Raw genomic sequence first — 12,843 nt, 5'->3', positions numbered from 1 at the left:
GGAGGAGGCTTCCGAGCTGTCCGCTCACAGGCACCACCCCCGGGAAGCTCTGTTTCTGCATGGGTTTTCGGAGTTCTCTCGGACCTTGCCAGTCAATGTCAGTTAGGTACACCTCCAAGTGATTTCTCTCCCTGGCCTGACAGTTCTAAAATTAAAATTCAACCAAGTCTCAAATCTGTCTCTTTGGAGCAGACATGAATAGGATGGGTAACTGAAAATAGCTTGTGTGTTTTGTCCACTGCTTGAGACAAAGTTTGCTTCTGTTGGAATTCCCCTTCACCAACATTTTATTGTGAAAAACTTCAGATACATAGTTTTAATAGTTTTACGTTGAATATCTATCTAGTTCTGACATTAACATTAATTTGCTTTAACATATAGCTATCCATCTCCCCATACTGTAAAACTTTTATATCTGCACATTTAATAATTTTACATTGAACATGCACCTAGCTTCTAACATTAACATTATACCATATTTACTTTATCATATAGTGATCCATCTACCCAAACTGTAAAACTTACCTACGCATTTTTTATGGTCTTTATTCTCCTAAGGTGCAGCTTGGGGGAAAAGCATGGCTTTCAGACACCTCTGGCAGTGAAACCCTGCTTGAACACTCACTAGCTGGGAGATTGCGCACGTGTTTAATTTCTTAGCGCTTCAGTTTCCATAGTTATAAAATGTGGGGAACAATGCCTAGGGGTGTTGTGAGGATTAAATGCCATATGGTGGGGGAAACACCTGTAAGGACATGGAACCATGTTTTAGTTCATAGACAATTCATGAGCATGACACGCTCCCTCTGTTTTCTATGAAACAAAACTGCAGAGTCAAAAAATAGTAACAATAATCCAGGTACACATGAAACAAGAATGGCAGAATGTGGGTAACTGTGGGAGGTGGGTGAAGGATTCATGGGAGGTTGGTCCATTATGCTACACTGTTTACTTCCTATAAATTTGAAAATTTCCATAATAGGACAAAATATTTAAAAAAATGAATCCGCTGGATTTTGTCAAGGAAAAAAGAAGGAATCCTATTTTTGGAAAATTCAATAAGAAACCTCTGAGGAAGTAATAAGATAAATGATGACACGGTGGTTAACAGCACAGGTTTAGGGAGGCCCTGGGTCATCTCACTCTCACAGGTGGTAGGGGAAGCGGAAGCAAAGGGCTTAGGGACTTTGTAGATGCTCCCCAGGTGACTTGGTTCACTACTGGGTGAGAACCTTTGTCCTGGCAGAAAAGTGTGAAACCACACTTTCCAGCATATTAATTGTGAGAATAAATACTTTGCATAATGCAAAACTTGTGCCTCCAGCTAATTTGCAGGCTGATGACTGTGTGAGGAGCCTCTGATTTAGCAGTATAAAAACTATTTGTAACCCAACAGCCTCCCTTGGTAAGTCAGGGGTGGGTTAACGAAGGACCCAATTAGACTGCATTCTCCCACACTGCTTATCAACAGTCTAAACTAATAGAGCTAAGGAGTTCCTCAGCCGCTTTCAGAATCGGGGACCTGGAGAAATCTGGAGGGGGGAAAAAAACACCCGTGGACAATGTTTAGCAGAAAAGGAAAGACTTCATTTCTTTCTTTTAAAATAAAAATGTCACCCTCCTGTTCTCCTACCCTGATTCCTTCCCTTCCCTGCTGTGGATCATTCTCTCTTTCCCGTTCGCTGGCAGCCAAGGGCACCGAGGGGCTGTGAGGGAACTGCTCTGCTCGGGGAGGCGGTGTGTGTCTCTGGGAGCCCTTGGAGTGGCGGCAGCAGCGGGGCCTTTGAGGGACGAGGGCAGGGCTCCCACAGGTGAGCGACAAAGCCATCTGCAGCTCTGTGGGCTTTTGTGGCAAAGAAGAAAGCAGGTAACAAAGCGCACGGGGGCACGTGCACACACGTGAGCACTAACACACACGCACTCCCTCCCTCACGTGCACACACGTGAGCACTAACATACACACGCACTCCCTCCCTCACGTGCACACACGTGAGCACTAACATACACGTGCACACATGAGCACTAACATGCACGTGCACTCCCTCACGTGCACACACGTGAGCACTAACATACATGCGCGCTCCCTCGGGAGCTGGCAGTGTTTCTGTACCCCTGTGTTACTGACTGAACAGTGTCTCCCCAAAATTCATACACTGAAGCTCTAACCCCCACTACCACTATATTCGGAGACAGGTCTTTTAAGGAGGTAATTAAGGTTCAATGAGGCCACAGGCGAGGGCTCTAGTCCAACAGGTCTGCTCTTCTTACCAGAGGAAGTGATACCAGGGATGTGTCTGTACAGAGAGGCCACGTGAGGACAGAGAGAGAAGGTGGCCACTGGCCGCGGGCCTCCTTGCAGAGAGGACAGGCTTGACCAGGAGAGGCCTCTTTGAGCACCTGTGCTGAGAAAGAGACACAGTGTTGGACAGAGAGGTGAATTTTCCAGCCTGAGGGACTGGGAAGAGGGGGCATTTAAGATGAGCCTTGCGGCCGACTCTAAGAGATGGGAGGAAGGCATCCTGGAGGAGGAGAGTGAGTGCCCGAGGCCTGCTGAGGGCACAGAGCCTGTTTGTTTTTGCCCTGGGATGACTATGAAGCATATGGTCGGACATGGTAGAAAGGTAGGTCAGACAGAGGGATGGTGAAGGGCCTTGAACATCAGTTTACCACGTTTCTTTCTCAGAGGCTAATGGGAACCTTGAAAAGTTTTTAAACAAGAGGATGACAAGAATTGATATACATGCTAACAAGGGCAAAGTAAAGAGGCCTGACATGGAATAAGCATTTAATAGTGCCAGGCATCACGTGAGCACCACATCTTATCTCCTGTGATTCTCAACTCCCACTTCGGAAAGTAGGAAGGTGAGGTTCACAGAGGCGAAGTGACTTGCCCAAGACCCCACAGCTGGTTTGCAGTGGGGAGCTCAGATTTCAATCCTATGTCCATCACCAAAGCGAATGCCCTGTCCATCCTGCCATTTAAAACCCTAACCCAGTTCTGGTGGCTTCATCTACTTTCCCTGAAACCAGAATGGCTATTTAATGGAACAGAGACTGGAATGCACATTTTGTTTAGGCTTGGGAAGTAGGCAGAACAGCAGCAAAAACTTCCAATGCGCAGGGCACCTCCAGAAATCTTATTCAGCCTTCAAACAGAAGCTATATGTGAGTTGGTTCTTTGCCTTCCAAGTCACAACAAAAAGTTACAAATGTTCCTGTTATGTTCAGTGGTATCAAAGTAACTAATAATGGCAATTTGCATATAAGCTGCAAAAATGTGTAGGGAGAACAGTTGCCCTGGGTGAGCTGACACCCTGCATGGACTGTATTTTTTTCAATGCAGTGTCAACAGCTACTCTCAAATACTCTTTGCCCCCCAACTCCTGAAAGAGCATCCAATACCCAGGAAAACACAATGCTGTGTCCTGGATCTGCTGGAAGGACAGACTTGGTAAGGGATGCCATGATCATTTCTTTTTGGCTCAGTTGCTTATCCAAAACCCCAGATACATTTAAAAGTGAAAAAGAATAAAACACTGGGTTAGAAAGAAGAGTTAATGTTCTTAAATATAAAAAACAAATCATACCATGACACATACCATCAGGAACCACTTAAATATTCTTAAATGCACTCTCCTTCAAGAGCAAACATTTTTAGTATTTAGGAAGCAATACTTACAGAGGTAACTTGGGTGCTATTTTGAAAATTACACACTACTATTATTATCCTAAGATGCAATTGTGTATAACAGTTTGTCAGGGGAAAGGCAGACTACTGAAAGCATCAATTCAATCCAGCACACCTACTGTGGGGCATACCTACTGTGTCAGGCATTGTGACTAGATAGATCAGGATAAACAAACTGAAGAGTATGAAAGGTTGTGGATATCACTTTAAAAACAACTGATGCCATAACGACCTCTTTTTTTTTTTTTAACTTTAGAACCAAATTTTGAGAGGCATTCCTTTGAAAAACAGGCATAATATTTTCTACTTCCTTGCCTAATCATGCCCTAGGACTCATGTTCTGTGGCTTCTCTGTAAAATGTTCCTAACACTGCCTAACCCATTCCACCTTCAAGAAGGCAGTGGGGTAGAACTGGGAGTGTGTGTGTGTGTGTGTGTGTGTGTATGTATGTATGTGTGTGTGTGTGCACATATGTGTATGTGTTTGTTGGGGGTCTTCTTTTCCTTTTTTGCTCTACAGATATGCTCATATTACATTTTCCCTTTTGCATCCTAATTGGTGGATATTGGTCTCACCCATAAAACAAAACCCTTGTCATGTACTGTGTCTCAATGCACCTCTGTTTTCCCAAGGCAGGAACAATGCCTAGCACTGCTCCTTAAATGTTAATGAATGAACGAATGCTTGTTTTGACTGTGAGCTTTATCTCTGAGTCTAGTTTGATAGTCAAAATATTCTCCATTGTGGGTGTCAAAAATTTCAAAAATGTCAATGCATGCATATAAATATACTTCAGGATATTAAGTTTGTTAAGGTATAATTTACACATAGTAAAGCTGTCCCTGAATTTTGACAAATGGACACAACTGAGTAAGAGTGGGTGGTTCTTAATATACTTGCTTGGGTCCTGTCCGCAAGCCTTCTGACGGTGAGAACATCTCCTCAGGTGATCCAGATAAGAATCCTTGAGGCAGATGATGCTCTGCCACTCTATTCTAGATTTCCTTTCCTTTCCTCAGTCCCTCATCCATCACTCTCAGTCAACTATTAATATTGAAGATGAAACCAAAACATTTCTACGCAGCACCATACTGGAAGCAAAATCTAGGTAACTCAGCCACTTGCCTGGAGTCAACTATGATTTCTGGTTGTATGGCAGAAATAAAGCTAGTAAATGATATTTTGAAATGAACACGAGATACCCACTCAAAGAAATAAAAACGCCTTTGAATCAGAGTGAATAAAAGGGCTGTGATTTAAATGGGGACTGAGTATTGATGTAGGGAAGGGGGGGTGAGAGAAGAAAACTGCCCTTACAAAACACATTGTTTTGATTCCAAATGCAACTTTACACCTAAAGATTCAGGGGCTCTGTGAATAAGAGAGATTGACACAAGGTCAAAACCTAAGGAGGGGCGCCTGGGTGGCTTAGTCGTTAAGCGTCTGCCTTCAGCTCAGGTCATGATCCCAGGGTCCTGGGATCGAGCCCCACATCGGGCTCCCTGCTTGGCGGGAAGCCTGCTTCTCCCTCTCCCACTCCCCCTGCTTGTGTTCCCTCTCTCACTGTGTCTCTCTCTGTCAAATAAATAAAATCTTTAAAAAACAAAACAACAACAACAAAAAAAAACCTAAGGAATACAGTGCTGAAGGAAAATAGGGGAAATTCATTTCTCTGGTTTGGTGGTGTCATCCTTCAATGACTGGAAGAGGCCAGAGGATAAGGGGAAAAAGGCATTATCTTCTCTATCCTTTATTTAACTGAGATTGTTGGAAGATGTGAAATCTGGCCTCTAATTAAGAATATGGGACAATCTTTACCCTATTCAAATTTCTATTTTTACAAATCAGTGTTTCCATTTGGGTGAAGTCCATCATAACAAACTCCAGGGGCCTGTCACCTTTCTTCTGTCATTTCCCCCCACCCCCCAGGATTGTATTATAATCGAATACTTCAAGTGATAGGGTCAACGGCCAGGAGACTTGACATTTAGTGGAAATGGAATCTGACCTTTACTAATGTTTCATTGTGAATAATGTCCTTGGTTTCATTGTGAATAATGCTCAAAATGGGACTGATGTATTAACTAGTATTTGACTAATTAAAGAAAAAAAGAAGAAACCATCATGAATCAAAACAGAGGTATACTTGGTGTAAAAACAGCCAGAAAATGTATAATGCCTACTTGCTCTGCTGAGGTCCTGGGAGACTATGAGTCTGCATGAATTTTAAGAATCCATTGATTAGAATGGGTCCTTCAGAAAGGGTGAGTTAAAAAAAAATCACCCTGGTTTTGCAAAATGCCATTGAGTTACCCCCTCAGAGAAAGGAAATCATGGAAACTGCTGTGGAGACATCTGGAAGTATGCTTCACACTATCATTTACAAGGCAGGGTATGTGGGTCTCACCAGCTGCCAGGACTGGTGGAAAACTGCTGAGCTAGTCGTTATGGCCAAACCAAGCATCTCCCTGTAATTAGACTTAGCTGGGGAAAAAGTGGCACACAGAGGATAGAAATATGTGGCCTCAGACTCGGGGGGAGGACAAGAAAGCTGATTAAGTTTTTCTCAAGAGATTCAATTAAAGAATCTCGCTGGGTGTGGCCCTGGACTGCTTAGCTGCCCAGAGAAGTAGCTGTAAGCCACATCGAGTGCTTGAAATGTGGCTTGTCTAAATCGAGATATGCTGTTAAGTGTTAAATACACACTGAGATTTCTAAGACTTAGTACACAAATATTTCAATAATTTTTAATACGGATTGATTATATAATAGTTTAGATACATCTTAGGTTAAGGTATATTATTAAAATTAATTTCGCCTATTTCTTTTTACTTCCATTTATAAATGAACTACCAACATTGAAAACTTGGGACAGTTAAAATACAGATCGAGATTTCTGATAGCACTGGGCCCACAGCTGTCTGAGACCCAGGAGCACGTGCACTTTTTAGGTGTGCATGGCTTGTGTTTCTCCAGCTGCACAGCCCCCTCCTGGCTGACTATGTCTTGTTTCACAGACCCACCCAGTCGGGTAGGCATTTGTCTACAGCAAGAACTGTAGGTGCGAGACACTGACAGGGTTGGGGATCAGAGGGGACACAGCAAAGTAGAAAATCCCTGACGCCAAGCCTGACAGATCCTGCTTGATCTCAGCTCCACCAGAGGAGCTGGGTGACCCTGAGCAAGTCCCTTTGCTCGCTAGTCTGAGCTGTTGTGTGTGGGGGGAAAGTGAAAGAAGTTCTATAGTTAAGGAGCCTATGTGGTACCCTGGCAGGCAGTAAATAGCTTTGTTAAAGTTACTCTTTCTTATCCTAAACACAAGAAATCTATTAACACAGCAAAATCTAGCTGACTACCAGGGAAGTGGCTAATTCATCACTGTAAAAATATGAAAGCCTAGATCATTCACTATAAAGAACTGAGGAAGAGAAAGCAAAGGGTAAAAATATCAGACACTATCCCAATGTAGTAAGTGATCCAGGTGAGGATTATCCATTGATACTCAAAGCACTGGACAAAAGGTAGGTTGGTGACAGGATGTTCACAAAGGATCCATGGAGCAGCCTACAGATGCCTTACTGACTCAGGGTGTATCTGGACATAGGTGAGGTCTGGTTACCACCTGCTCAAGAGATCAAACTGAGCTCTGTGGATGGTGGTACAAGGTGACATCATCTGCCTCCTGCTGTGATGTAATATCAAGCATGCATTACTACCTATGAAGTATCCTTGCCAAAAAAATGTTTAACCCGCACCTAATACCAAGCCTCTAAATCTAATAATTTTCAGGAAGAGAGAAGGAGCAAGTTGACCAACACTATGAAGAAACAGGCAAGGCCAGAGTGCAGGACATTCTATACAACATGCAGCCTGGACAATGGGGGAAATCTGACTATGGACTGGATGTTACACAATATCACAGAATTACTGTAAATTTCTTAGGTATAATAGCATTGTGGTTATATAGAAGAATCCATATTCTTAGGAAATACACAATGAAATATTTAGAGGTAAAGTGTCAAGATGTTTGCAACTTTCAAATATGGCGCAGCAAAAATTTATATAATGTATGCCATATATGTTACATGTAATACATATAAATATATATGTATAAATAATTGGAAGAAGGAATAACAAAAGCAAATATGGCAAATTCAAAACAATTGGTGAATCTAGGTAAAGGGCATATAGGTGTTGGTTTTACCATTCTCCCAAACTAGTGGCTTTGTTCAGAATAAAAAGTTGGGAAAGAAACTGGAAGAGAGAAAAAAGAAAAAAATAATAGGAAAGAAAAAAATCATATAATATCACTACCTCCTCTTTTCATAATCCCCTTGACATTTACATTCAGGGCAGCTTCACTGTGTGCCTTTTCATTCAATATGGTTACATTTTTACCACTTTAATAAATTCCATGTGTGCTCATTCAAACTGATGTAGCCACTGTTTTGGCTGCTTTGTTGGCTGACATCAAAATCACACTTTAAACAAAGCTCCAATAGTAGGCTGTAGAAGTGCTTCAGGTGGGGGTATGAAGCCTAAGATGTCATATCAAAAACTCCTGAAATTGACACCTAATTCCCTATCTGGATGGTTTTTAAGCCAGTAAGATTGGATCAAAGGCTCTAGGTGGAGCATCCTTTTGGGCTTTGATCTTTTTCAAAGATGGCACTCTTTCCACCGTGCTAGGCACTGATGGAAGAATGACAGGTACAGGGTGCTGGTCAACCCGGGATACTGAGGTTTCAGAAAGGCTGCTTCCACATAGAGCATGCTGTGCCCGTGTTCTGGTGCAGAGTAGCAATGACACAACCCAAAGAACAATCACTCAGAATTCAATTTTTAATGCAATGAGAGCTCCCAGTGAAGCAGGAATTCATTCTGTGATGCCTTTAACATGGAGAGGGCCATAAAGGGTCTGGATTCAGAGAGCATAGATATAAGCCCGGTTCGACCGCACAAATTAGCTGTACAACCTCAGAGCAGTGTTACTGGGTGGGGTGCAACAAACCCTCTGCCGGGGACAACTCTTCACTGAGCAGGACTCTGGGAGATGCTGTAGGCCACGTACCAACCCCACCTGACTCCCCGTGCCAACTGCATGCCAACACCTCCTCCAGTCTTTGCGAGGAGGACAACCCCCACCCCGGAACCCCCAAATGCCTCCTAAGACATAGGCTGAATTCTTGGAGGCACAGATTTTATCTGGGGATAATACCTGTTCCACCACCTCAGAAGTGATTTGGGAGGAGCAAATACGCTTCAGCTCCTTATAAACTTACCGTAGCTATACGAATGACATCACGATACCCATTTGCACAGGCAGCCGTACCAGTTAGAGGCAGGGTTATAGAGTTGGTCCAAATACCTGTATCCCAGGTCGGATTTATTACCCAGGGTCAGCTGTCCAGCATGTACTAGAATATGCAACAGTTACTTATTCTGAAAATGTTTCCCCTCCGTAAGTGGGAAACCCTGGTTTTACAGCACCCTCACTGTGGTGTAAATTTTCCAGTGAGGGCTGATGGCAGATCCACAGGCTCCTGGAGCAGACAAGAAGGATGGCAGTCTCAAAGTGGCTTCAAAGAATCTGGCTTAGGATGGCACCCACACTAACCTGGAATGAGAAGGACGCTTCTCTTAGTGAGCAAGGATTAACCTCAAGGATCAAGAGAATGAGGTAACAGGATACGGTGCTCTACTCTCCCACACACAGCAGAGCAAGGAGCATAATGCATAGTTCTGACCTTCAAAATGGCTGCTCCGTTCTTTGCATTTTTCAGCCATGCTTATGGAAGAGAATCTTAGAGGCTGGGCAGGGCTGCATATTAGTAGTACAAGAGTACAAGAGTAATACTAATAATTAGTGTTAGTGCACAAGAGCCACCTGGAGAGTGGCATGAAGAATACACCTGCCACAGGGGTTTGGATTCTGTCCATCTGGACTGGGCCCAGGGACCTGCACTCTTAAATCCATCTCTCTGGGTGATTCAGATGCAGGCTGCAGACTGCCTCTGGGAGAACAGGGACACCTCTCCAGAGACTTCTACAGAGGAGGCTTTGTCTTCAACTCTCCCTCACGGAGCATTCTTGCTCTCATTTTATTGCTTTCATGACTTAGAATTTAGGTAAAAATGCTTCTCTGCCCTCAGGTGTGGTTGGTTTTTGGGTTAAAAAATTGTTCTTACTTGACCTCTCTTCCTCCTCCCCACCTACCTCCCACACACATTGTGTAAGCAAAAAGCTGATTTTATTTTGTTGATCTAATTTCTCCTTTATCATTCGCTTTCAAATGAGGACTAGGAAATGCTGACTGGGCAGAAAGTTCCAACCCTTCCTTTGAGAAAGGCCAAAGTCCTCAGGTATTAATAGGGAAGTGAAGGAGGCCACCAAAGGCAGAGCTGGGGAAAGGCATGAGTCTTGAAGAGCAAATGTGCAAACGGATACCCACTCTAGGTTGTCAGCTGTGGTAAAAGGGCACTGAGGTGGCCCAGAAGAATCACCCAGGGGTTGGGGAGTGCTGGCAAAGTAGGTAGCTATACATGTGTGGCTTCTCCACCGTTCCTTACATTAAAATATTCAGCACCAGCAGGTTCTCACAGTCTCACCCGATGCTGCTTACTCTTCAGCATTGGTACATTCCTCCAAATTCTGTTCATCTTAAAAACAGCAGACTGATAATGTAAAGTTCCTAAATCTCTGGACTTGGCCATCTAAAATGAGATCTTTTATCCTTTTCTTCTCCAAGTTTCTAGAATGCATTTTCATAGCATACTTGCAAAGGGAAAGATTATCAGAAAAAGAAAAATGGATGGTAGTAAAGTTGAAGGAATATTATACTAAAGGTTTTGGTAGGAAAATATTTATGTCCACAAGCACAAGCCACACCCTTTCTGGGAAGATATTACTAGCCTTGAAGCTGGGTTAGTGGATCCCAAAATATACCTCACAAAAAGCACAGTTACCCTCCCAAAATAAGCCCTATAATTAAAGTCTTTTCAAGTGGATTGTCCTATATCACAACTTGACATATGTTGCTTTAATCTCCCTGCTTCAGCAAATGTAGCCGTCTTGGGCTACAAAAGCCCTCAACAACTTACATTTAAACCAGACTGTGGTGTCACTAGGAAATTGATGCAAATAAACAGCCCTGTGTACCAAAATACCCAATCTCAATCATCTGTAATGAGATCTCTCTCCTCCCTAAGCACATTTTCATCACACCAGAATCGCTGCCCTTGATTCAAAAGGAAGGACTAGCCCAGATTGAAATACCATTTCATCTCAGAGACCATCTAAAGGCAGGCACTTCTGAAGAAGCTGGGGCTGAAATTAAAATAGGAGATGACCTCCTTTGTGTGAATGCGGGGATCATGTTGTGTGAGTCTCACTTCAGACGCCCATCTGTCTGTCTGAATTCATTTAAGTCAGTTCGTGCTTGGAGTTAGGGGTAGTGTTAAGAGAGAGAGTCCCTTATGAGACCTTTTGGCCCTATGATTCTCTGACCAAACTTCTTTATGTTTTCTAGTTATATATTTACATATAATTAAATGTCAAAATACTTAAAATTTTAAACCTTCAAAATAATAAGTACTTTGGACATTAAAAAAATTTTTTTTTTATTACTTCCATATCAGGTTTCTCAGTCTCAGCTTTATTGACACGTGGGCCTGATCACTGTGTGTGGGGGGTGCTGTCCTGTGCACTGTAGGATGGTTAGCAGCATCCATGGCCTCCACCCACTAGATGTCAATACACACATCCTCCCACCCCCAGTTGTGACAACCAAAAATGTCTTCAGACATTGCCAAATGTCCTGTGGGAGAACAAAATTAACTCGGGTTGAGAACCACAGCGCTTATATATCTCCCCATGGCATGCCCAGGGGGAAAATAAATCTAGATTTTTCAAGGCACTCACAAGTTTTCATTTTAAGAATTTCAAACTTCCTGTGATTCATAATGAAGAATCAGGATCTGTGATACAGTGCTACCTTGAAAAATTAAAAACAGCACTACTGCTGTCTTAAACAAAGGGTGGCAAGGCCTGGCCTCATTTCAGTCAAGACACTTAAGAGAGGATGGATTTACTGTACCCTATCTCTTAGACGGCTATCCTCCCCACTTTGAGGAATTCCATTCTTAGAAGACTACTGTTAAGAAATCCTTCACAATCTATTACCAGGCCCTCCATACTGATCGCAAAGGAAGAGGATTAGGGTTTGTATCTAGTGACATTGTCTATAGAAGCAATGGCCCTCTGTACTGCTCCTGGGCCAGATCACCTCAGGGGCAGTGCTTCTAATGCTGGAGAGGCAGGGTGGGGAGGGAGAGGGAAATAACATCAGGAGACACACAGTACAAGGATGGAACATGGTTAAGTTCAGGCCAGAGAAGAGAAGACGAATGATGAAGGAGAGGGTCTTCAAATACGTGAAGGGCTGGTGTGTGTGAGAGAGTGGGTAGACTTGTCTCTGCCTACTTAGAAAGTGACTGCGAGCATAGCTGGCTCAATGAGTACTTACCATAGGCCTGCTAAGTGCCAGGCACTGTCCAGGCACTGGGACCAGAGGAAGGAAGAAGACCAAGTTCCCGTCTCATGGAGCACATACGGTTCAATGTAAGGACTAGATTGCTTTCCTTCCCTCCTTTCTTCCCTCTTTCTTTCTTTCTTTTTTTTTTTTTTTAAGATTTTATTTATTTATTTGACAGAGAGACACACAGTGAGAGAGGGAACACAAGCAGAGGGAGTGGGAGAGGGAGAAGCAGGCTTCCCGCTGAGCAGGTAGCCCGATGCGGGGCTCGATCCCAGGACCCTGTGATCATGACCTGAGCCGAAGGCAGACGCTTAACGACTGAGCCACCCAGGCGCCCCTCTTCCCTCTTTCTTTTTAACAATTTGAGCTAAATGTCCAGGTATTTGTCAACTGCTTGTTTTTTTGTTTTTTTGGTTTTTTTTCTATTTTAAAACTGAGGTTTAGGGGCGCCTGGGTGGCTCAGCTAAACATCTGCCTTCAGCTCAGGTCATGATCCTGGGGTCCTGGGATCGAGCCCTGAGTCAGGCTCCCTGCTCAGTGGGGAGCCTGCTTCTCCCTCTCCCACTCCCCCTGCTTGTGCTTTCTCTCTGTCAAATAAATAAAATCTTAAAAAACAAA

At 43.4% G+C, this 12,843-nt stretch overlaps 1 protein-coding gene across 6 annotated transcripts in view; it reads right to left on the bottom strand.

Moving 5' to 3' along the window:
• The window catches only part of FYN (FYN proto-oncogene, Src family tyrosine kinase), a 210,910-nt gene that overhangs the window by 99,922 nt on the left and 98,145 nt on the right, over positions 1-12,843 (bottom strand). Inside the window, exon 4 of one of the 6 annotated variants that reach the window (XM_032408045.1) lies at positions 8,972-9,306. The exons of the other annotated variants lie outside the window; for them this stretch is intronic. The gene's annotated coding sequence lies outside the window, so the exon portion shown is untranslated. The remainder of the gene's footprint in view (positions 1-8,971; positions 9,307-12,843) is intronic. 6 annotated transcript variants of the gene reach the window in all.

Source organism: Phoca vitulina, unplaced genomic scaffold, assembly GCF_004348235.1.
Source record: "Phoca vitulina isolate PV1807 unplaced genomic scaffold, GSC_HSeal_1.0 scaffold9, whole genome shotgun sequence".
NCBI lineage: Eukaryota > Metazoa > Chordata > Mammalia > Carnivora > Phocidae > Phoca > Phoca vitulina.
The sequence above is the reverse complement of the archived record's forward strand: the minus strand, read 5'-3'. Positions and strand labels throughout refer to the sequence as shown.